Source organism: Cervus canadensis, chromosome 25, assembly GCF_019320065.1.
Source record: "Cervus canadensis isolate Bull #8, Minnesota chromosome 25, ASM1932006v1, whole genome shotgun sequence".
NCBI classification, from domain to species: domain Eukaryota; kingdom Metazoa; phylum Chordata; class Mammalia; order Artiodactyla; family Cervidae; genus Cervus; species Cervus canadensis.
In genome coordinates, this window is record NC_057410.1 from 30,348,422 (window position 1) to 30,370,852 (window position 22,431).

General features: G+C 45.5%; 1 non-coding gene and 1 pseudogene across 1 annotated transcript; one reads left to right on the forward strand and one right to left on the reverse strand.

Moving 5' to 3' along the window:
* Window positions 1-6,078: 6,078 nt before the first annotated feature.
* On the reverse strand, window positions 6,079-6,185 carry LOC122427929. The gene has a single exon (XR_006265619.1). It is a non-coding gene; the product is annotated as a U6 spliceosomal RNA (small nuclear RNA).
* Window positions 6,186-16,115: 9,930 nt separating this feature from the next.
* On the forward strand, window positions 16,116-16,995 carry LOC122427750 (annotated as a pseudogene).
* The last annotated feature ends 5,436 nt before the right edge of the window (window positions 16,996-22,431 follow it).

Below are 22,431 nucleotides of genomic sequence, written 5' to 3' on the forward strand. Positions count from 1 at the left end.
TCACTTCTTGCTTAAAATCTTCCAAAGCCTCTCAACTTCCCTTTAGGATAAACCCTTGCTATTTAGCCGAGCCAACATAGCCTTTCATGATCTGGCCCAGTCACAATTTCAGTTTTTTCACTTTTTAAACCCTCATTCAGACTTTATGCTTTCGAGACAGATTTTTTTTTTTTAATGTTGCTCAGTAAATCAAGGTTTTCCACTAAGTTGTTAAATTTCCTCACATTGTTCTCTAAACCCGAGAGCCCTTGGTGGATTTAATAGATGTCTAAATGTACTCATCCTAAAGTCTCAAACCAGGAATCTCTTCCTACCTGAAGCTTTTCCTGGAGTTCTCTGAACCTTCCCCATCCTTTCGAGTCTGGGTCAGGGATGATGCCTGTGGGCTTCATGGTGCCCTATCGAGTGTGGCCTGCCTGAGGTTCTCTAGGATGGGTAGGATGGGCTCTGTGAAGTGTCAGAAGGATGGTGAAGTCACCATGGCTCGCTGGGTGGAGAACAGCCCTGGTCCACCTGAATGGCTGCTTCTTGTAGGGGCTGGTATGCAGGAAAGAGGGTCAGGTAGGTCTGCAGGAGACAGCAGGCTCAGTGTGCATGCACGCATCGCTTCAGTCATGTCCAACTCTGTGCGACCCTACGGACTGCAGTCCACCAGGCTCCTCTGTCCAAGGGATTTTCCAGGCAAGAATACTGAAGTGGCTTGCCATACTCTCCTCCAGGGTATCTTCCCGACCCAAGGACTGAACCCGTGTCTGTTACGTCTCCTGCATTGGCAGGTGGGTTCTATACCACTAGTGCCACATGGGGTTCAGTATGAGGTGGAAATAAAGTGAGCAGCAATTATAGGGGCTGAGCCACTTGGTTCTCTGATCAGGAGGGTCCAGAAAGAGATTCCTGGCACTGAGGGGTGGAGGGGGTTGGGAGTGGGAGGTGGGACAGGAGAGATAGATATGGACCCCACGTACTCTCATTGGAAGAATGTTTTGCTGGAGAGAAGAATCTGGCAGATCCCTATCCTCGAAGGACCCACAGTCAAGTTTGGGATTAAATATGAGTTAAACAATATGAGATTTATCTGGTTTCTAACGGGAGATATCCAGAAGAGAGAGAATGAAGGTCTGATGTGCTTTAGGGTCAGTGGGAGGAGAAAAGGGTATGTGATGATAAATATTCAGAAGTAGTGTGGACTGGGTTGTTGACTGGATGAGAGGAGTGAGGGTGTGGATAAGGGTTGCATGTCTGAGAGTTTGAGTATGTGAGTGTGTGTGTATAAATGAGTGTGTGTGTATGTAGTGTATGAGTGGATGGTGGTCTGTGGACAAGGGGAGGAGCTCTGACTCTAGGACCCAAATGGTCTCCAGCAGCAGAGTGTTAGAGTCAACCATTTCAAACTCTGTAACTTGCACAAGGTTAGATCCCTGGGTCTGGAAGATCCCCTGGAGAAGGGCTTGGCAACCCACTCCAGTATTCTTGCCTGAAGAATCCCATGAACAGAGGAGCCCAGTGGGCTACAATCCACAGGGTGGCAGAGTTGGACACGACTGAGTGACTAACACTTTTCACAAAAGAAGAGGCTGGGTCTCCAAAACCAATACCAGAATAGCCACAGAGCAGCAGCCTCTGCTGTTGCTAAGTCACTTCAGTTGTGTCCGATTCTGTGTGACCCCATAGACGGCAGCCCACCAGGCTCCTCTGTCCACGGGATTCTCTAGGCAAGAATACCAGAGTGGGTTGCCATTTCCTTCTCCAGCCAGAGCAGAGTCTTTCCAAATATCACTATCACTACTTACTATCTACCCATTTCTCTAGTTGCCTCACTCCTGACTCCAGGAGTTACCAAGCAAATTATTCACAGAAATGGGAGTTTGAGAGATAAGGGCATGTGTGCTGTAGTATTGTCCCCCACTATTCTGTGATAGGCCCCGGGTTCAAAGTTATTAACTGCAAGGGAAAGGAATGAATCCACTTTGTGTGTTAGGGGAGGGACTATTAAGATGAAGCCTCCTCCTCTTTGCTGTGTCCTGTGGAAGGGCTGTTCTCTGTGAAGTCCTATATGAGCTGATGAATAGCCATCTATTTGCCCAGTTGTGTATCCTTCACCCACCAGGCTTTTCTGAACTTCTTTTTCCCATTTTTATGCCCACTTGTGCAGACCTTGCCTGGGAGTGGGAGGGGTAACAGAGACTCCGAAGAGAGAAAGTTGGGACTCATTGGGATCTGACCCATTGGAATCAAGACATAGAGATAGGCTGTCTCTGTGAGGGCCATCTTACCCTGACTGCTGTGATTGACATGACTGCTCTCCACCAGGCACCTGTGATGCCATTTCACATCCTTGATGCCCTTGACCCTTCACCTTTGCCTCATGGGGACATATGACCAGAAAGCAATGGTACTGAATATTCACTAGATGCCTCAGAAGATCCCTGCTTCAGTCCTTGAGAGTCAACATGTGGCAAATCTTGGTCTTTTGTGGGCTGATTTGACTTTTGGAAACAGTTGTTAAGCTGTTTCTTGCTCCCACATGAGCTTTGTCGAATCATCTTCTCCTGTTCTTTAACCACACTCTGGGCAGATACCATGACTTTCTAGTCATGTGATTATTTAAGAGTCCATTTTTGAAATTTACTATCAAGTTTAGTATAAACCTCATCTGCTTTCTTCCTCCCAGTACAGGCAAGGCGTGTGGCTGGAGGGAGTTGGGAGGGGGCAGTTCTGTGGCCTGGTTCTGGAATACTTCATATCTGCTGGAGGCCCCAGCTGACATTTTCTGTTCCACTCCACCTTACGCTATCCTCTCTGGCTCTCCATTCAGTTGTCAGGCACTGTGCTGTGTTTAGTCGCTCAGTCATGTCTGGCACTTTGCCACCCCATGGACTGTAGTCCTCCAGGCTCCTCTGTCCATGGGGATTCTCCAGGCAAGAAGACTGGAGTGGGTTGCCATGCCTTCCTCCAGGGGATCTTCCCAATCCAGGGATCGAACCCAGGTCTCCCACATTGCAGGTGAATTCTTTAATATCTGAGCCCAAGAAAGCCCTGTTAGGCACTGGGGTAAGAGAAATTAATTTGATAAGATTCTTCCTTCAAGAAGTTTATAGGGTGGGACTGGTACTGAGCTTTATGTAAACAATGTTGAGATTAATCTAAACTGTAATAGGAAGCCTCTAAAAGAGAGGCAGAATAGAGTAGGATCAGTGGAAGTGGAGGAAAGGGGGTGTGTTGGGTAAATACTCCAGGGTCTGTAAAGACAGGACTCGGGAGCTGGCCAGATGTGGGGACGGTGCTGAGTGCCTGGGGGTTTCCCTGTAAGTGAGTAAGAGGGTGACTGGCCTAGACAGGCATGGGGGAACTTGATGGGGAGGACAGGGATCCAGGTGGGGCATTGTGTGTGTGTGTGCGTGTGCGCATGTGTACACAGGCAGATGTGCATAGGTGTGTTTGCAGGATGTGCACACAGAAGAGGGTCTTCTCATTCTCCGTGGTGTATCATTGAAAACACAGTGGGCCCACTGAAATGTTGTGAAGTAATTAGCCTCCAACTAATAAAAAATAAAAAATAAAAAAAAAGAAAGAAAACTCAGTGGGGGCGGGTCCTGCTATCCCCACCGGGCTTTTTTCAGATGGAAACTGGCCCGCAGGATTCCTGTCTCAGAATTTACAGCAGGAAATGCCTCTTCAGCTTCAGCCCTCCCCACCTTTCTATTGTTTGAGACCCAGGGATTGAAGGGGGTGTACTCATGAGAACGAAGGCAGGTATCTGAGTGGTAAAGACCTTCTCATTGATTTTTTAAAAGTGACCTAAATTTAATGTTCATTTCAAGTGGGCTTCCCAGGTGGCACTAGTGGTAAAGAACCCTCCTGATAACGCAGGAGATTTAAGAGACGCGAGTTCAATTCCTGGGTTGGGAAGATCCCCTGGAGGAGGATATGGCAACCACTCCAGTATTCTTATCTGGAGAATCCCAAGGACAGAGGAGCTTGGTGGGCTACAGTCCAGGGGTCGCCAAGAGATGGACACTACTGAAACAATTAGCGCCAGCACATGGGGACAGAGTGGGAAGGCACAGGACGGAAGAGGTAGGGGTTACTCCAGAAAGGGTTATTTGTTTTCTCCTGAGATGGCTAATAAACATACTCCTACCCTTTGTATTGGGTAGCTTGAGAGCCTGTCCTCCCTGGACCTGCTGTGGAAGGTCCTAATGATTGTATGTCTGACTGTCTTCACGCCTTCATGTTCTTTCTCTAGCACCTGGGTGAGAGCCTTGTCCCAGAGAGTAAGAGATAGATAGCACAGAACTCAGCGAAAAGAAATGGCCCGGATTCCTCCAGGAGCTGCTAGCACCTCTCATCTCCAAGACACATGTATAAACTGTCTTTACATGAGTCATCTCCCCCGACTACTCTGACTTCACTGGTCCTTCTGCCAAGGCCCACAGTAACGATTGGTCTCCCTGAATAGATGCAAGCTGGTATGACCAGAAGGCAGAGAAGTCGACTTACCAGAAAAATGCCTGAGAGAATAAATGTCCCAGACTTTGAGTACTCTCAGGTGACACATCGCAGTCCTATGAAGTTTGAGTTGATGTTTGGAAATAGTCAAATGACATCAAGCTCCAATGGTGAGATACATGAGGAGAGAGATTTAGGTTGAAAATAGGGCTTGATAGAAGTAAACTTACATAGAATGGATAAAAAACAAGGTCCTACCGTATAACACAGACAGCTATATTCAATACCTTATGATAATCATAATGGAAAAGAATATTAAAAAAAGAATGTACACGTGTGTGTGTGTGTGTAGAGCTTCCCAGGTGGCGCTACTGGTAAAGAACCTGTCTGCAAATGCAGGAGATGTAAGAGGTGTGAGTTTGATCCCTGGGTCAGGAAGATTCCCTGGAGGAGGGCATGGCAACCCACTCCAGTATTCTTGCCTGGAGAATCCCATGGACAGAGGACCCTGGAGGGCTACAGTTCATAGAGTTGCAAAGAGTCAGACATGACTGAACGACTTAACTCGCACATATATGTGTAACTGAATCACGTTGCTGTAGAGTAATAATTAATGCAACATTGTAAATCAACTATATTTCAATTAAAAAATAAAAAAACTATTTTATGTGTTATGCATTGCTTATATTTTAAAAACTGAAGTTTTAAAATAAATAAAAACAAAATTAAAACATTAAGAAAAGAAAAATGAAAATAGGGCTTGATGGCACCAACATAATGTTTTCTAGTCTGCATGGTTTGCAAAAGAGCTTCAAAAGGTCATTTTAAAAGGGAAGCTTCTTGGAGAAGGAAATGGCAACCCACTCCAGTGTTCTTGCCTGGAGAATCCCAGGAACGGGGGAGCCTGGTGGGCTGCCGTCTATGGGGTCGCAGAGTCGGACACGACTAAAACGATGCAGCAGCAGCATACTTAAGTGGTAAAAAAGCGTTACTAGTAGAAACCAAAAAAGGTTTGGCTACAAATTGTATTCTTGGTAATGTTTCTAAATGCATTCTGTTAATGTTAAAATTTCTACCATACACATTTCTTATGTGTAAGTTTTTTAAGAAAATTGTCTTATTCAAGTATTACATGCTTGCTGCCTTTCATATAATTCCATATTACTTTTTAAAAATAAAGTTATTTCTAGGGGAAAAAAAAAAAGGGAAGCTTCTACAAGCATTTTTAGAGCAATGAATGTTCGAGTCCTCCACCCCCAGAATTTATTGAAATATAATAAAATTATGTGAGTTTCAGGTGGTTTGAGGTGTACAGTGTGTTGATTTGATACACATATACTGCAAAATAATTACTGCCATAGTACTAACCACCACCTCCCTCTTATCACATAGTTTTTCATTTGTTTTTTTGCCGTGAGAAAATTTAAGATCCATTCTGTTAGCAACAGTCAAGCATATGATATGGTATCACTAGCCATAATCATCATGCTGGACATTGAATTTTCAAACTTGTTACTTTTATAACTAGGAAATTGTACACTTTGACCAATATCACCCCATTTCCCCCAGCCCATGGTAAATACCACTCTGCAGTCTTTTTCTCTGAGTTAGACTCTTTTAGATTCCACATGAAATTGGTCATTGCATGCTCTTTTGGGTGTCATCCTTGCCCAGGGGCCATGCTAATCTTCCCTGTATCGTTCCAATTGTAGTATATGTGCTGCCGAAGTGAGCACTGCGTGCTCTTTTGGAGTAAGCGCTTCGTCACTCCGACTTATTTGGAGAGGATAATGGCCACTTTGATGTAGAAATTCCAATCTATTGGTGACAAAGCTGTTTTCACCTTGTCATTGCGTATCTTGGACTTGGTTTTACCTAGCAAAGTCAGGGGCATATTTAGTGGAAGCTAAGTTCCTTCACCCTAAAGAGATGGAGGGCTGACGCATCATTAGATCGTGGGAAGTTGTGGGGGAGGGAACTTCATAGATTTCTTCCTTCTGGGGATGTACTGAAGGAAGAAACTATGAAGCAGTTAGAAAGAAGGGTGCGTAGAAATTAGGGCTGCCAATCTAGAGATTGTTTACTGTGGATCTTGGATATAGAAGGGGAGAGACAAAACCAGGACAAATCAGCCTGGTGGAATTGATTTTGGGGACCCCTATAAATGAAGAGTGGCATAAATGTGAGGTGGAGGGAGTTATTTGGAGCCTGGGATGGTTCTTACAGGAGGCTGTGATAAGATGGAACCCTAAGCAGGAGGGAAGGGGGCTGCCAGCTTACCTCTCTGCCTCGGTCTACTCTTGGCCCTTGGGGCCAGTTCTAAAGTACGGATGGTACCTGAACCGGATCTAGGTCCTTGCCAACTCCCAGTCCTCCTGACCCATCCCTTTAATCCCTGGAGGCATCAGAGAGGCAAGCCCAGACACATGAATTGCCAATTTACTCATGGAAATGACTTGGACAAACAGAATTTTTATTTTCCTGTTAGTTCATGGGGTGGGGAAAAAAGCTGCCCAGTGGAGTATGAAGGACACAAGGGTTCCTGTTTCCTGCTGAGACTCCAGGAACCCTGGGAGGCCGTTGTGTCCTAAAATGCTCCCAAATGGCCACGATCCCTGGTTCCCTCTCATTCTGTGTTGGGTAGAATTCCACTCTCTTTCCCTCTTCTGAGTTGGCAACAAGGAAGGAACCAGCTGGGTACATGGAGGGATTTTGCTTCCTTAGTAACTCAGAGATACTTAGAAGCGAAGGGGCTTAGGTGGGTGTCATTCCACACATATATGTCAGACTGGCAGTGAGAGGGGAGGAGGTAGGGGGAGAGACTACGTCTTGACTCTGGCTTTACCATTTGCTATAAGTTTGTGATTCTGTTTTCTGGATCCATGCTATGGTTGGGTATTTATAGATACATCTATCTTAAGGCTAGGGCTTCCCTGGTGTCTTAGATGGTAAAGAATCTGCCTGCAATGTGGGAGACCCAGGTTCAATCTCTGGGTTGGGAAGCTCCCCTGGAGGAGGGCATGGCAACCCACTCCAGTATTCTTGCCTGGAGAATCCCCACGGACAGAGGAGCCTGGTGGGCTGCAGTCCATGAGGTCACAAAGAGTCAGACATGACTGAAGCAATTTAGCAGGCAAGCACATGTCAAGGCTGGGAGTCTCTCGTTCTCCAAACTTCTTTAATTTAATCTCCTTCTATGACATGAAAAATAACATACGGAAGTCGAGCTCCCACCCCTAAATACCACTGGGGCCCCAGAGGCTTCTGGTCTCACAGTCACTCTCCCTATGATTTCCTTTTCCTGCAGAACTGCTGGTCTCATTGGCATCTTGTTCTCGGTAGCTATTCTGTTGGCTTTCAATCTCCCCAAACGCAAGTCTTAGTTCCCTTTCTCTGAGTTCCAGCCCCCACTCCAGCATCACCAGCATGAAGCTATTGTGTGTGACAGGCTCTTGCTGAAGGTTTGTGTTGACATCACAGGATGAAAAACAGTTTTTTGAGGATGAATCACCCACAGTGTATGCTCTTGGGCTATGGGGGACACAATTTCCCACTAACCTCCTCCTCTAGCCTCTCTTTCTCCCACAACACTTCTCTTCCTGGCTCCCCACTGCCCTGGGCTCTTGGCTTTCAGCCCTCTGCCCCGTAATTATTTTCACATTTTCTCCTCACTCATTCAGGAAACAAGTGTTTGTCGATACGTAGATATTAAGAAGAGGTGGCAAGAATACACAGAAGAACTGTACAAAAAAGATCTTCACGACCCAGATAATCATGATGGTGTGATTACTCGCCTAGAGCCAGACATCCTGGAATGTGAAGTCAAGTGGGCCTTAGGAAGCATCACTACAAACAAAGCTAGTGGAGGTGATGGAATTCCAGTTGAGCTATTTCAAATCCTGAAAGATGATGCTATGAAAGTGCTGCACTCAATATGCCAGCAAATTTGGAAAACTCAGCAGTGGCCACAGGACTGGAAAAGGTCAGTTTTCATTCCAATCCGAAAGAATGCTCAAATTACCGCACAATTGTACTCATCTCACACGCTAGAAAGTAATGCTTAAAATTCTCCAAGCCAGGCTTCAGCAATACGTGAACCATGAACTTCCAGATGCTCAAGCTTGTTTTAGAAAAGGCAGAGGAACCAGAGATCAAATTGTCAACATCCGCTGGATCATCAAAAAGCAAGAGAGTTCCAGAAAAACATTTATTTCTGCTTTATTGACTATGCCAAAGCCTTTGACTGTGTGGATCACAATAAACTGTGGAAAATTATGAAAGAGATGGGAATACCAGACCACCTGACATGCCTCTTGAGAAACCTGTATGCAGGTCAGGAAGCAACAGTTAGAACTGGAAATGGAACAACAGACTGGTTCCAAATAAGAAAAGGAGTACGTCAAGGCTGTATATTGTCACCCTGCTTATTTAACTTATATTCAAAGTACATCATGAGAAACGCTGGGCTGGAGGAAGCACAAGCTGGAATCAAGATTGCCAGGAGAAATATCAATGACCTCAGGTATGCAGATGACACCACCCTTATGGCAGAAAGTGAAGAGGAACTAAAGAGCCTCTTGATGAAAGTGAAAGAGGAGAGTGAAAAAGTTGGCTTAATGCTCAGCATTCCGAAAACTAAGATCATGACATCTGGTCTCATCGCTTCATGGCAAATAGATGGGGAAACAGTGGAAACAGTGGCTGACTTTATTTTTGGGGGCTCCAAAATCACTGCAGATGGCGATTGCAGCCGTAAAATTAAAAGACGCTTACTCCTTGGAAGGAAAGTTATGACCAACCTAGACAGCATATTAAAAAGCCGAGACATTACTTTGCCAACAAAGGTCCGTCTAATCAAGGCTATGGTTTTTCCAGTGGTCATGTATGGATGTGAGAGTTGGACTGTGAAGAAAACTGAGTGCCGAAAAATTGATGCTTTTGAACTGTGGTGTTGGAGAAGAGTCTTGAGAGTCCCTTGGACTGCAAGGAGATCCAACCAGTCCATCCTAAAGGAGATCAGTCCTGAGTGTTCATTGGAAGGACTGATGCTGAAGCTGAAACTCCAATACTTTGGCCACCTCATGCGAAGAGTTGACTCATTGGAAAAGACCCTGATGTTGGGAGGGATTGGGGGCAGTAGGAGAAGGGGACGACAGAGGATGAGATGGCTGGATGGCATCACCAACTTGACGGACATGAGTTTGAGTAAACTCTGGGAGTTGGTGATGGACAGGGAGGCCTGGCGTGCTGCAATTCATGGGGTCGCAAAGAGTCGGACACGACTGAGCGACTGAACTGAACTGACAGTGCTGCAGGTAACAGGCACCATTCTGCACAGGGGTGAGTTTGGTTCTTTCTGTCTTGTTGCCCAGGGGAAACTAGACTAAAAGGCCTGTCAGAGGTTCTCAGAATGTATTTTTAAGCAACAAAACAAAACAGCCCAAACAATAATCCATCTACTCCTAGATGAAAGTTGTTGCTTTTCTAGAAGACGGGTGCTCGGTCTCTCAGCGGTGTCCGACTCTTGGCAACCCCATGACTGTAGCCCTTCCAGGTCCTCTGTCCCTGGAATTTTCCAGATGAGAATGCTGGAGTGGGTTGCCACTTCCTATTCCAGCGGATCATCCTGATCCAGGAATCGAGGCTGTAGTTATTTTTGTTGTGAAGTTTTCTTACTCTCTGGGGCATTAGGGGTAGTGTGCCAGTGTGTGTATGTGTGTGTGCACGTGTATGCTCGAGTGAAGGGCTGGGGAGAATAGGGAGGGTCCCATTGCAGGGTGAGGAGACCCCCTAGGCAGTGTAGACAATGTGTGTTCACAGCAAGGTTCTGACGTTGAGCCTCGGAGCCTCCTTGCCATCCTCTCTCCCAGGCTCCCCATGAGTCCCCTGTTCTCTGGCCGACGCCTCCCAGGGACCAGTGCGGCCGAGCTGACCCTGTGTGGAGAGGAGGGCGTCTCCTGGCAGTCAAAGGGGAGGAGACGGTGACATTGGAGAGCTCCTGGGTGGAGGGGTGTGAGTTCTCCAGGTGGGGGCGGATTTCTGCCTGTCCTTTCAGGGCAGCTGGAGGTCAGCTATTAGGGAGGCAGGAAGGTAGACGGGATGGCCTATGAGCTGTGGCTTTTAGTTTACCACCGGAAGGTCAGGACCCTGTGTATGAGGTAGCAAACCACAGCTTCTAGGGTAGAGTGGCTGGGCTTGAATTCCCATTCTGCCCTTATTTGCTGAGTGGCCTTGAGGAGATGCTGAGCTCTTGAGTCTACAAGAAAGGTATGACCGCATTCTCACCATCTCATCTTGATTAAAGTTCAATGGAGTGGACACTCTAGCCTGTAATGTAAGAGGGAAGGCCAGAAGGGAGAGATGAGGGTCTGTGATGGTCCAAGGACAGAGGGTGTGGGCAGAGTGCGAGCGGTAGCTAAACCCTGCAGAGCCCCCGAGGACAGGATGAGGGAAGACAGACAGACAGAGGGGTGCTGCAGCCTGTGTGTGGGTTTACTGCGGGGGGGCAGCTGGTGTGCACACGTGTGCATGTGTCTGAGAATGTGTGTGCATCTTACATGTTTGGTAGTGTTGTGTCTGTGTGTGCACTGTGAGTGAGTGTGTGGTGTGTGTGTATTGTGTATCTGTTTTGTTTGTGAACTTGTGCACACGTTGTGTTCGGTTTAATTCAGTTTAATAATTTAATTGAATTGTAACGTCCCAGAGCTAGTCTTGGGGAAAGGAGTGCCTCAAGGAGCAGGACAGAGGATGAGACCTGAAGGAAGCATGTAAACAGCTCAGGGGAGCCTGCAGAGAGGGCCAGGGGGTCCATTTGCCTGGATTCCCAGCTCTCTGCTGCACGCCCCCCCCCCCCATCCCATTCTCCTGAGAGGCGTTCTAAGCTTAGGGCTTGGAGCCCTCTGGGTTGTCTATGAAGGGGAGATGGGGTCCCCAGGTGACTTGCAAACTTCTTGCACAAGTTCGCTCTCTACTGCTGCCCCCGCCCCGCCCCACCTCCCCAGCCTACTTTCACTGTGACTTTGGGAGGATGAAGCGGGGCAACATCAATGCCAAAGTAAATGCCAAGCTGGTGCTGGCAGGAACCCTGGGGAACACTTGACAAAGCGCAGAGTCAATGCCCTCAAGCAGCAGGAGCTGGATCAATAGATTTAGGGTCAGGGGAAAGAAGGAGAAAGGAGACTGAAGGACGGGTCTTTTGGCCACGTGGTCTGACCCTGTCAAGGTTACTGAGGGTGGTTTTCCTGTCTCATGGCTGAGGCCCTGGCGTCAGACTCTCAGGTTTGTGGGTGAGGATTTTGGAACTGGTAGTACCCGCTCCGGAGAAAGCAATGGCACCCCACTCCAGTCCTCTTGCCTGGACAATCCCATGGATGGAGGAGCCTGATGGGCTGCAGTCCATGGGGTCGCTAAGAGTCGGACATAACTGAGCGACTTCACTTTCACTTTTCACTTTCATAGATTGGAGAAGGCAATGGCAACCCACTCCAGTGTTCTTGCCTGGAGGATCCCAGGGACGGGGGAGCCTGGTGGGCTGCCTTCTGTGGGGTCGCACAGAGTCGGACACGACTGAAGCGACTCAGCAGCAGCAGTACCTGCTCATGGAAAGGGGCATTTGAATGAGTCAGGGCAGAGGGAAGAGCAGGGTTTGGTAGGTGGATGGGCAGAGATACAAAGAGACAGAGACACCTGCGAAGCAAGATAGGAAGAGAGAGACCAGTAGGGACAGGGAGAGGCTGGAGAGGGAGAAAGTTAAGAGACTTCCAGAGTGAGAGACTCAGAGAGAGAGAAGAAAAGGTCTGTCCTTAGAACAGGTGAGGAATAAGTGTGCAAAGGAGCTTTCTCTGAGTCACCTTATACAATATCCCCTAATCATGGCAGTGTTTCATTAGGATTGCCATCCCTTGGTGAATGCCAGTATCAAAAGTCCTATTCTTTCCCAGACAGACTTATCAGAGGCTGTTCTCTGCATACTGATTTTTTAGTAGCACTAATATTCCAGTTTAAAGGGAGTCTCCTTGCGTGTCTCTGACTATGATTTATAGTTTATGATACTGATGATTGAACTAGTTAATTACTTTGAACTTGAATCAGATAACACACATATTTCCCCCCTCTGAGAATATAAATTCCATCATTTAAGACATCATGAAATAAATTCATCACGGCACACACATGTCTGTCCTGAGAAACTCCTTCTTCTTCACCTTTGGGTTCATGGAGCAAAGACCCTGGTTGACCCTGGTGGCTGCAGCTTGGAAAGGCTTCCCAAGGTCCCTGGGCATTAGGATAAGACTGCGTGTCAGCAGATAACCTTCCAAAGGCAATGGGCTTTACCTGGCTGGAAGAGAAATTGAAGTTTGGATGGGGTGGCTTATTTTTCAGAGGGGTGTGACCCAGCCTCTATCCCCAGGAGCAAATGGTCTGAGGTTTCAGGGAGACGCCTGCCTGCTCTGATGCCAGGAGCTGGACTGGCCGAGAGAGTGAGGCCATGAAGCCATTTTCGCTGGCTTAGGTTGAGGGTCGGAATGGAGCCCCAGGAGGGTTAGTAAGGGATGGCTGAGCATCAAGAAATGAAGGCCTGAGCCTGTGAGAGAGAATGGGGTCTGGGCACACCGGCCCCCTGTGTGTGATGTGGAGTGAGCCTCTGAATGTGGCATGTTCAGCAGGGCTCCTCCAGGTTCAGGACCTAAACAACTCCACTGTGCTCGGACGGACACCCGAGGCTGCCCCCCTCCTCCCGGGAGCCACGGCTGAAGCCCAGGGGCAAAATTCACTGACACTCACCTCCCCTCCCCTGAATCCTCACTCTTCTCTCCCTTTCATTGTTCTATGGGTAGTTTCTCAGGCTGTTACTCAACTGTGTAGGTTCCCTGCTTTAAATCCCCTCTTTAAAATCATCAGGTATATTTTTATTTTCCAGGTTGGGCCCTGAAAGCGATAGAGCAGCAGTCACACAGACAAGGTGCTTGTGGTCGTGGAGTTTGTATCCTTGTGGAGGGGGAGGGAGGCCCAGAATAAAAACAAACACACACAGTATACTGAGAGGCAATGATAACGGTGATGCAGGTTGGCAATGGAGACCTCCACGCTGTGTACAGGGTAGTCAGGGAAGACCTCTTGGGTAAGTGACATCTGAGCTGCAGAAAGTGAGCGAGTGAAGGTGGCCGGAGAGGGTGGGCAGAGGCCCTGAGGCTAGAGCATCCTGGCGCATTGGGGAACAGCAAGAAATCAGGCGGCAGAAGTCTAGTGAGCAAGAAGGGTAGTAGTGGGAGACGCATACAGGGAAGTAGTGGGGGTGGGCAGGTCATTTAGGGTCTTACTGACCACTGTGAGGACTTCTGGTTTTACTCTGAGTGACAAAGAAGGCCATAGGAGGATTTTGAGTGCAGAAGTGATATGATCTGACTGATTTTTTAAAAAATATTGAAGTATAGTTAATTTACAATGTTGTGTTAGATTCACATGTACACCAAAGTGATTCAGTTATACCTACTAATACATAGAGAGTATATTCTTTTTCAGATTCTTTTTCATTATAGGTTATTATTAGATATTGAGTATAGTTTCCTGTGGTATACAGTAGGTCCTTGTGGTTTATCTATTTTGTATAGAGTAGCATGAATATGTTAATCACATACTCCTAATTTACAGCCCCTCCTGCTTCCCTGCCGCTCCACTCTCCCATTTGGTAACCATAAATTTATTTTCTACATGATCCGACTTATACCTGAAAAGGATCATTTTGGCTGCTGAGTGGAGAATAGGCTGTAGAAGCAGAGAGACCCATTCATCAACTGTGATTGCTTTGTGTTACAGAAAACCCAAGATAGGCTTATTTTTTATATTAAAAAAATCCAGAGGCACACAGTTTATGGCTAGTAGGATAGTCCCACAAAGTGATTAAGGACTCAAGTTTCTTCTATATTTTTGCTTCACTGTCCTGAGTGCCTGGCTTCCACTCTCCATGGACACTTCATGTTCTATAATGAACACTGAAGCTGCAGCCAAGGAGCACTCGGAAGGCAGCAGGAGGAGGGAGGATGAGGAAGGGCTAGCTCATTCTCCTTCCATAAGTCTTCCCAGCAGTCTGTGCAGCACCTCTGATTATGTGGCCAGAACTGAGCCACGTGGCCACACCTAGCTTCCAGGGCAGCTGGGAAATAGCTTCCCTATTGCATGTATTGTCCAGGTTTTTGTCACCAATGAAGAAGGCGAAGATGACATTGGGGGGTCATTAGTCTCCTCTACCACACAATTAAAAAGATGTTGCAATAATCCAGGGGAGGGGAGGATGTTGGCTTGTACCAGGTGGTATTGAAGGAAATGGTTGGTGGTGCTCAGATTCTATAGTGTTTTCTTGGTAAATCTGACAGAATTTGCCAGAAAATTATTAGTTGTCACTCACACAAGAGAGCAGTCCAGGATGATACCAGTTTTGAGCAGCTATAAGAATGGGAATTTCTATGGACTGAATTGAGGAAGACCTCTGAGGGAACCCAGTTGGTAAGGATGGCTTCGGAAATCATGAGTGCTGTCCCGGCCACTTTAAGTTTGAAAGGCTCATTAGACATTCTGATGGAGCTTTCAGGCGGGCAGTTTGATGTGTAAGGCTGGAGTTCAGAGAATATTTCTGGGCTGGCTAATATTTAAGGCTAAGAGATTGGATGAGATCATCATAAACATGCGTAGAGAGAGAGAGAAGAGGATGAGATCAGAAAGATGGGAGGAATCGACAAAGGAGACAGGGCAACCTTGTCCTGTGAGGAGGCAGGAGAACCAAGAGTGAGGTGGCCCGGAAGCCTCGGAGACAGTGTCTCAAGGAGGCTGTGATGATGAGCTGTGTCATATGCTTTGATGGGTCAAGGAAGACAAAGTGAAGTTTAATCAATCAAAAGGCGACTTACGGTCTTGACAAGAGCCTTTCCAGAGTATTTGTAGGGGCCTAGAGTGAGCTTAGAGGTGAATGAGGGACAGGACTATGGAGCAGATATTCTGAAAGTTCCTTCCACTACAAAAAACATAGAACCTGCATAGATCAGGTTAAAAAAACAAAAAACAAAAAACAAAAAAAAACAAAAACTGCATTACTGAGTTTGCAAGAAGTCAAGGAGCTCTTCAAGAGGCAAAAAATCCTTAAAAATCCATGAGTTAAGACCAGACTGGTGAACAGTAAGCTGCTCTTACTTGGCAAGGAGATTCAGGAGAATCTGAAGGTTCAAAATTCTTGGTCTTAACTATGTCTGCTCAATACCCTCACAGCAAGATCCTACTTCTAACTTCTGTGTGAGAGACCTAGAGGGTGGAACTTTCAGTTGGTGTTGCAACTTTGAAAGTTTTCCAATCAAACCCTTCCTGAGGTCCTCAGATCAATTTTCTCTGTGACTCTAGGGAATGAGTGTCTGTGCTTAGTCACTAAGTTATGCCCAGCTCTTTTCGACCCTGTGGACTGTAGCCCACCAGGCTCCTCTGTCCATGGGATTCTCCAGGAAAGAATACTGGAATAGGTAGCCATTTCCTTCTCTAGGGGATCTTCCTGTCCAGGGATAGAACCTGTGTCTCCTGCTTGGCAGGGGAATTCTTTATCACTGGGCCAACTCAGAAGCCCTCAGGGAATGGGAGACTCCCTCAAAGTTGCTATGAAGGCTTCTTCTCTGTAAAAACACCAGATGGTGGCTGATGCTGGTGCTGAGGGAGGGCCCAGAGGCCCCTAGGGCCCAGGAATGGGAGGCCTCAGTGGCTTCAGTGGAGGCTTTGGCCGCAGTATCTGAGACAGGGATTGGGCCAGGGCCGAGGCTGTGGAGCCTGAGGGTGTGGTCTTGCCTAGGCAAGACCAAGGACGAGTGGCTCCCCATCACCAAACTGGGCTGCCTGGTCAGGGATGTGAAGATCAAATGCCTGGAGGAGATATATCTTGTCTCTCTGCCCATCAAGGAATCTGAGATCATTGATTTTTTCCTGGGAGCATCCCTCAAGGATGAGTTTTGAAGATTATGCCTGTGCAAAAGCAGATGCTTTTGCTGTCCAGGGACCAGGTTCAAGGCATTTGTTTCCATCAGGGATTGCGATGGTCACGTTGGTTTGGGTGTCAAGTGCTCTAAGACGATAGCCACTGCCTTTTGTGGGGCCATCATTCTTGCCAAGCTCTTCATTGTCCCTGTGCCGTGAAGCGACTGGGGGAATAAGATCTGCAGGTCCCACACTGGCCAGGTAGGTGACTGGCCACTGTGGTTCTGTGCTGGTGGACCTCATCCCTGCCCCCAGGGCACTGGCATCATCTCAGCCCCTGTGCCCAAGAAGCTCCTTGGTGATGGCCGGAACTGATCACCGCTGCACCTCTGCCAGGGGCTGCCCTGTCACCCTGGGCAACTTCGCCAAGGCCACTTTTGATGCCATTTCTAAGACCGACAGTTATCTCACCCCTGATCTCTCGAAAGATTATGGTGTTCATTGAGTCTGCCCATCAGGAATTCACTGACCATCTTACAAAGACCCACCCCAAGAGTCTCCCTTCAGAGGACCTGGGCTCCAGCTATAGCCACCACATAGTTTTATATGAGAAAAACACAGTAATGGAGCTCATTAAAAATTAAGTTGCTGTGAAGAACTTCACCACTTCACCTGTCTGTCTCTCTGTCTCCCCACTCTTGACCCAGGGCTCGAACCCCTGTCTCCTGTGTCTGCCTGCACTGCAGGAGGAGTCTTTACTGCTGGGCCACCAGGGAAGCCCCCCTACACTCCCTTAAGCCTCAGTTCTAACAGGGCAAGGAGAAACCAGGTGACGGTGATATTTATAAAATAGCACTGTTGTTATGGCAACTAAGTGCCAAAGCCACTGGACCCCCTGAGGCCTTCTTGTTCTCCCCCTGCCCTCTGTCCCAGGTTACCTCTCATGATAATCTGAGTAACGTGAAGCAGTGAGTGAAAAACATGGATTACTAATGTCTCAGTTCCTCACAGCAAAGAAAGCCATCCTGCCTTCTGTGGAGAAAACCACCAGCCCTGAGTAACTTTACCAGGCCAGATGCATAAGAGAGTAATACATAGAAAAATGGTAGTTGGAATTCAGTGGGTGAAATAATCATGCAATAAAGGATATAATAATAATATCATTTATATATAATATCATATATATCAGTAAAATTAACTTTTCATCTAGAAGAAAGTTGTTTCTAATCTTGTTTATGCATAAAATATATTCCATATAGCCTGAAAATCTAAAATTAAAAAGAAACAAAAAGGTTAAATAAACATTTAGGAGATTAGGAAAATATCTTGGGGGTAGGAAAAAACCTTCTTACATAGGAATTAAAACAAGATAAACTAAAAAAAGAAAAAAAGCATCGATGATTCTATACAAATTTAAAAGATACTACGATGTCTGCAGGAGATGGCAAGAGTGAACATCAACATTTTAGGAATCAGTGAACTAAAATGGACCAGAATGGGTGAATTTAATTCAGATGACCGTTACATCTACTACTTTGGGCAAGAATCCCTTAGAAGAAGTGGAGTACCTCTCATAGTCAACAAAAGTCCTAAATGCAATACTTGTGTGCAGTCTCAAAAAAGACAGAATGATCTCTGTTCGTTTCCAAGGCGAATCATTCAATACCACAGTAATCCAAGTCTATGCCCCAACCACTAATGAGAAGAAGCTGAAGTTGAATGGTCCTATGATGATCTACAAGACCTTCTAGAATCAACACCAAAAAAAGTGTCCTTTTCATCGTAGGGGACTTGAATGCAAAAGTAGGAAGTCAAGAGATACCTGGAGTAACAGGCAAGTTTGGCCTTGGAGTACAAAATGAATCAGGGCAAATATTAACAGAGTTTTGCCAAGAGAACACACTGGTCATAGCAAACACCCTCTTCCAACAACACAAGAGAAGACTCTACACATGAACATTGACAGATGGTCAATACTGAAATCAGACTGATTATATTCTTTGCAGTCAAAGATAAAGAAGCTCTATACAGTCACCAAAAACAAGACCTGGAGCTGACTGTGGCTCAGATCATGAACTCCTTATTGCCAAATTCAGACTTAAATTGAAGAAAGTAGGGAAAACCATTAGACCATTCACGTATGACCTAAATCAAATCCCTTGAAAGTGATAAATAGATTCAAGGGATTAGATCTGATAGACAGGGCGCCTGAAGAACTATGCACGGAGGTTCATGACATTGTACAGTAGGCAGTGATCAAGACAATTCCCAAGAAAAAGAAATGCAAAAAAGGGAAAATGATTGTCTGAGGAGGCCCTACAAATAGCTGAGAAAAGAAGAGAAGCGAAAGGCAAATGAGAAAAGGAAAGATATACCCATCTGAATGCAGAGTTACAAAGAATAGCAAGGAGAGATAAGAAAGCCTCCCTCAGTGATCAATGCAAAGAAATAGAGGAAAATAATAGAATGGGAAAGACTAGAGATCTCTTCAAGAAAATTAGAGATACCAAGGGAACATTTCTTGCAAAAATGGGCACAATTAAGGACAGAAGTGGTATGGACCTAACAGAAGCACAAGATACTAAGAAGAGGTGGCAAGAATACACAAAAGAACTATACAAAAAAGATCTTCATGACCCAGATAACCACAATGATGTGATCACTCACCTAGAGCCAGACATCCTGGAGTCCGAAGTCAAGTGGGCCTTAGGAAGCATCACTACAAAAAAGCTAGTGGAGGTGAGGAAATTCCAGCTGATCTACTTCAAATCCTAAAAGATGATGCTGTGAAAGTGCTGTACTCAATATGCCAGCAAATTTGGAAAACTCAGCAGTGTCCACAGGACTGGAAAATATCAATTTTCATTCCAATCCCAAAGAAAGGCAATGCCAAAGAATATTCAAACCACTGCACAATTGCACTCATCTCTAGCACTCATGCTAGCAAAGTAATGCTTAAACTTCTCCAAGCAAGGTTTCAGCAGTATGTGAACTGAGAACTTTCAGATGTTCAATCTGACTTAGAAAAGGCAGAGGAACCAGAGATCAAATTGGCAACATCTGTTGGATCATAGAAAAAGCAATAGAATTCCAGAAAAACATCTACTTCTGCTTCATTGACTACATGAAAGCCTTTGACTGCATGGATCACAACAAACTGTGGAAATTTCTTAAAGAAATGGGAATACCAAACCACCTGACCTGCTTCCTGAGAAATCTGTATGTGGGTCAAGAAGCAACAGTTAGAACTGGATGGAAAAACAGACTGGTTCCAAATTGGAAAAGGAGTATGTCAAGGCTATATATTGTCACCCTGCTTATTTAACTCATATGCAGAGTACATCATACGAAATGCCAGGCTAGACGAAGCACAAGCTGGAATCAGGATTGCAGGGAGAAATATCAATAACCTCAGGTATGCAGATGACACCACCCTTATGGCAGAAAGTGAAGAGGAACTGAAGAGCCTCTTGCTTAAAGTGAAAGGGGAGAGTGAAAAAACTGTCTTAAAACTCAACATTCAGAAAACGAAGATCATGGCATCTGGTCCTATCACTTCATGGCAAATAGATGGTGAAACAATGGAAACAGTGACAGACTTTATTTTCTTGGGCTCCAAAATCACTGCAAATGGTGACTGCAGCCATGAAATTAAAAGACACTTGCTCCTTGGAAGAAAAGCTGTGACTAACCGAGACAGCATATTAAAAAGCGGAGACATTACTTTGCAACAAAGGTCCATCTAGTCAAAGCTATGGTTTTTCCAGCAGTCGTGTATAGATGTGAGAGTTGGACCATAAAGAAAGCTGAGAGCTTTCATGGATTGGAAGAATCAATATTGTCAAAATGGCTATTCTACCCAAAGCAATCTATAGATTCAATGCAATCCCTATCAAGCTACCAATGGTATTTTTCACAGAACTAGACCAAAGAATTTCACAATTTGTATGGAAATACAAAAAACCTCGAATAGCCAAAGTAATCTTGAGAAAGAAGAATGGAACTGGAGGAATCAACCTGTCTGACTTCAGACTCTACTACAAAGCCACAGTCATCAAGACAGTATGGTACTGGCACAAAGACAGAAATATAGATCAATGGAACAGAATAGAAAGCCCAGAGATAAATCCACGAACCTATGGACACCTTATCTTTGACAAAGGAGGTAAGGATATACAATGGAAAAAAGACAACCTCTTTAACAGGTGGTGCTGGGATAACTGGTCAACCACTTGTAAAAGAATGAAACTAGAACACTTTCTAACACCATACACAAAAATAAACTCAAAATGGATTAAAGATCTAAATGTAAGACCAGAAACTATAAAACTCCTAGAGGAGAACATAGGCAAAACACTCTCCGACATGAATCACAGCAGGATCCTCTATGACCCACCTCCCAGAATATTGGAAATAAAAGCAAAAATAAACAAATGGGACCTAATGAAACTTAAAAGCTTTTGCACAACAAAGGAAACTATAAGTAAGGTGAAAAGACAGCCCTCAGATTGGGAGAAAATAATAGCAAATGAAGCAACAGACAAAGGATTAATCTCAAAAATATACAAGCAACTCCTGCAGCTCAATTCCAGAAAAATAAATGACCCAATCAAAAAATGAGCCAAAGAGCTAAACAGACATTTCTCCAAAGAAGACATACAGGTGGCTAACAAACACATGAGAAGATGCTCAACATCACTCATTATCAGAGAAATGCAAATCAAAACCACAATGAGGTACCATTACACGCCAGTCAGGATGGCTGCTATCCAAAAGTCTACAAGCAATAAATGCTGGAGAGAGTGTGGAGAAAAGGGAACCCTCTTACACTGTTGGTGGGAATGCAAACTAGTACAGCCACTATGGAAAACAGTGTGGAGATTTCTTAAAAAACTGGAAATAGAACTGCCATATGACCCAGCAATCCCACTTCTGGGCACACACACTGAGGAAACCAGATCTGAAAGAGACACGTGCACCCCAATGTTCATCACAGCACTGTTTATAATAGCCAGGACATGGAAGCAACCTAGATGCCCATCAGCAGATGAATGGATAAGGAAGCTGTGGTACATATACACCATGGAATATTACTCAGCCATTAAAAAGAATTCATTTGAATAAGTCCTAATGAGACGGATGAAACTGGAGCCCATTATACAGAGTGGAGTAAGCCAGAAAGATAAAGAACATTACAGCATACTAACACATATATATGGAATTTAGAAAGATGGTAATGATAACCCTACATGCAAAACAGAAAAAGAGACACAGAAGTACAGAACAGACTTTTGAACTCTGTGGGAGAAGGTGAGGGTGGGATATTTCAAAAGAACAGCATGTATATTATTTATGGTGAAACAGATCACCAGCCCAGATGGGATGCATGAGACAAGTGCTCGGGCCTGGTGCACTGGGAAGACCCAGAGGAATCGGGTGGAGAGGGAGGTGGGAGGGGGGATCGGGATGGGGAATACGTGTAAATCTATGGCTGATTCATATCAATGTATGACAAAACCCACTGGAAAAAAATAAATAAATAAATAAAGGAGAAATTGAAAAAAAAGAAAGAAAGAAAGCTGAGAGCTGAAGAATTGATGCTTTTGAACTGTGGTGTTGGAGAAGACCCTTGAGAGTCCCTTGGACTGCAACGAGATCCAACCAGTCCATCTTAAAGGAAATAAGTCCTGAATATTCATTGGAAGGATTGACACTGAAGCTGAGCTCCAGTACTTTGGCCACCTGATGTGAAGAACTGACTCACTGAAACAGACCCTGGTGCTGGGAAAGATTGAAGGCGGGAGGAGAAGGGGATGACAGAGGATGAGATGGTTGGATGGCATCACCGACTCAATGGACATGAGTTTGAGCAACCTCCGGGAGTTGGTGATGGACAGGGAAGCCTGGTGTGCTGCAGTCCATGGGGTTGCAAAGAGTCAGATTTGACTGAGTGACTGAACAAACTGAACTGCGGACAATTAACATCATAAACAGAAAGGCTAAGAAGAATTGATGAGATAACTAGATAAGAAGGAA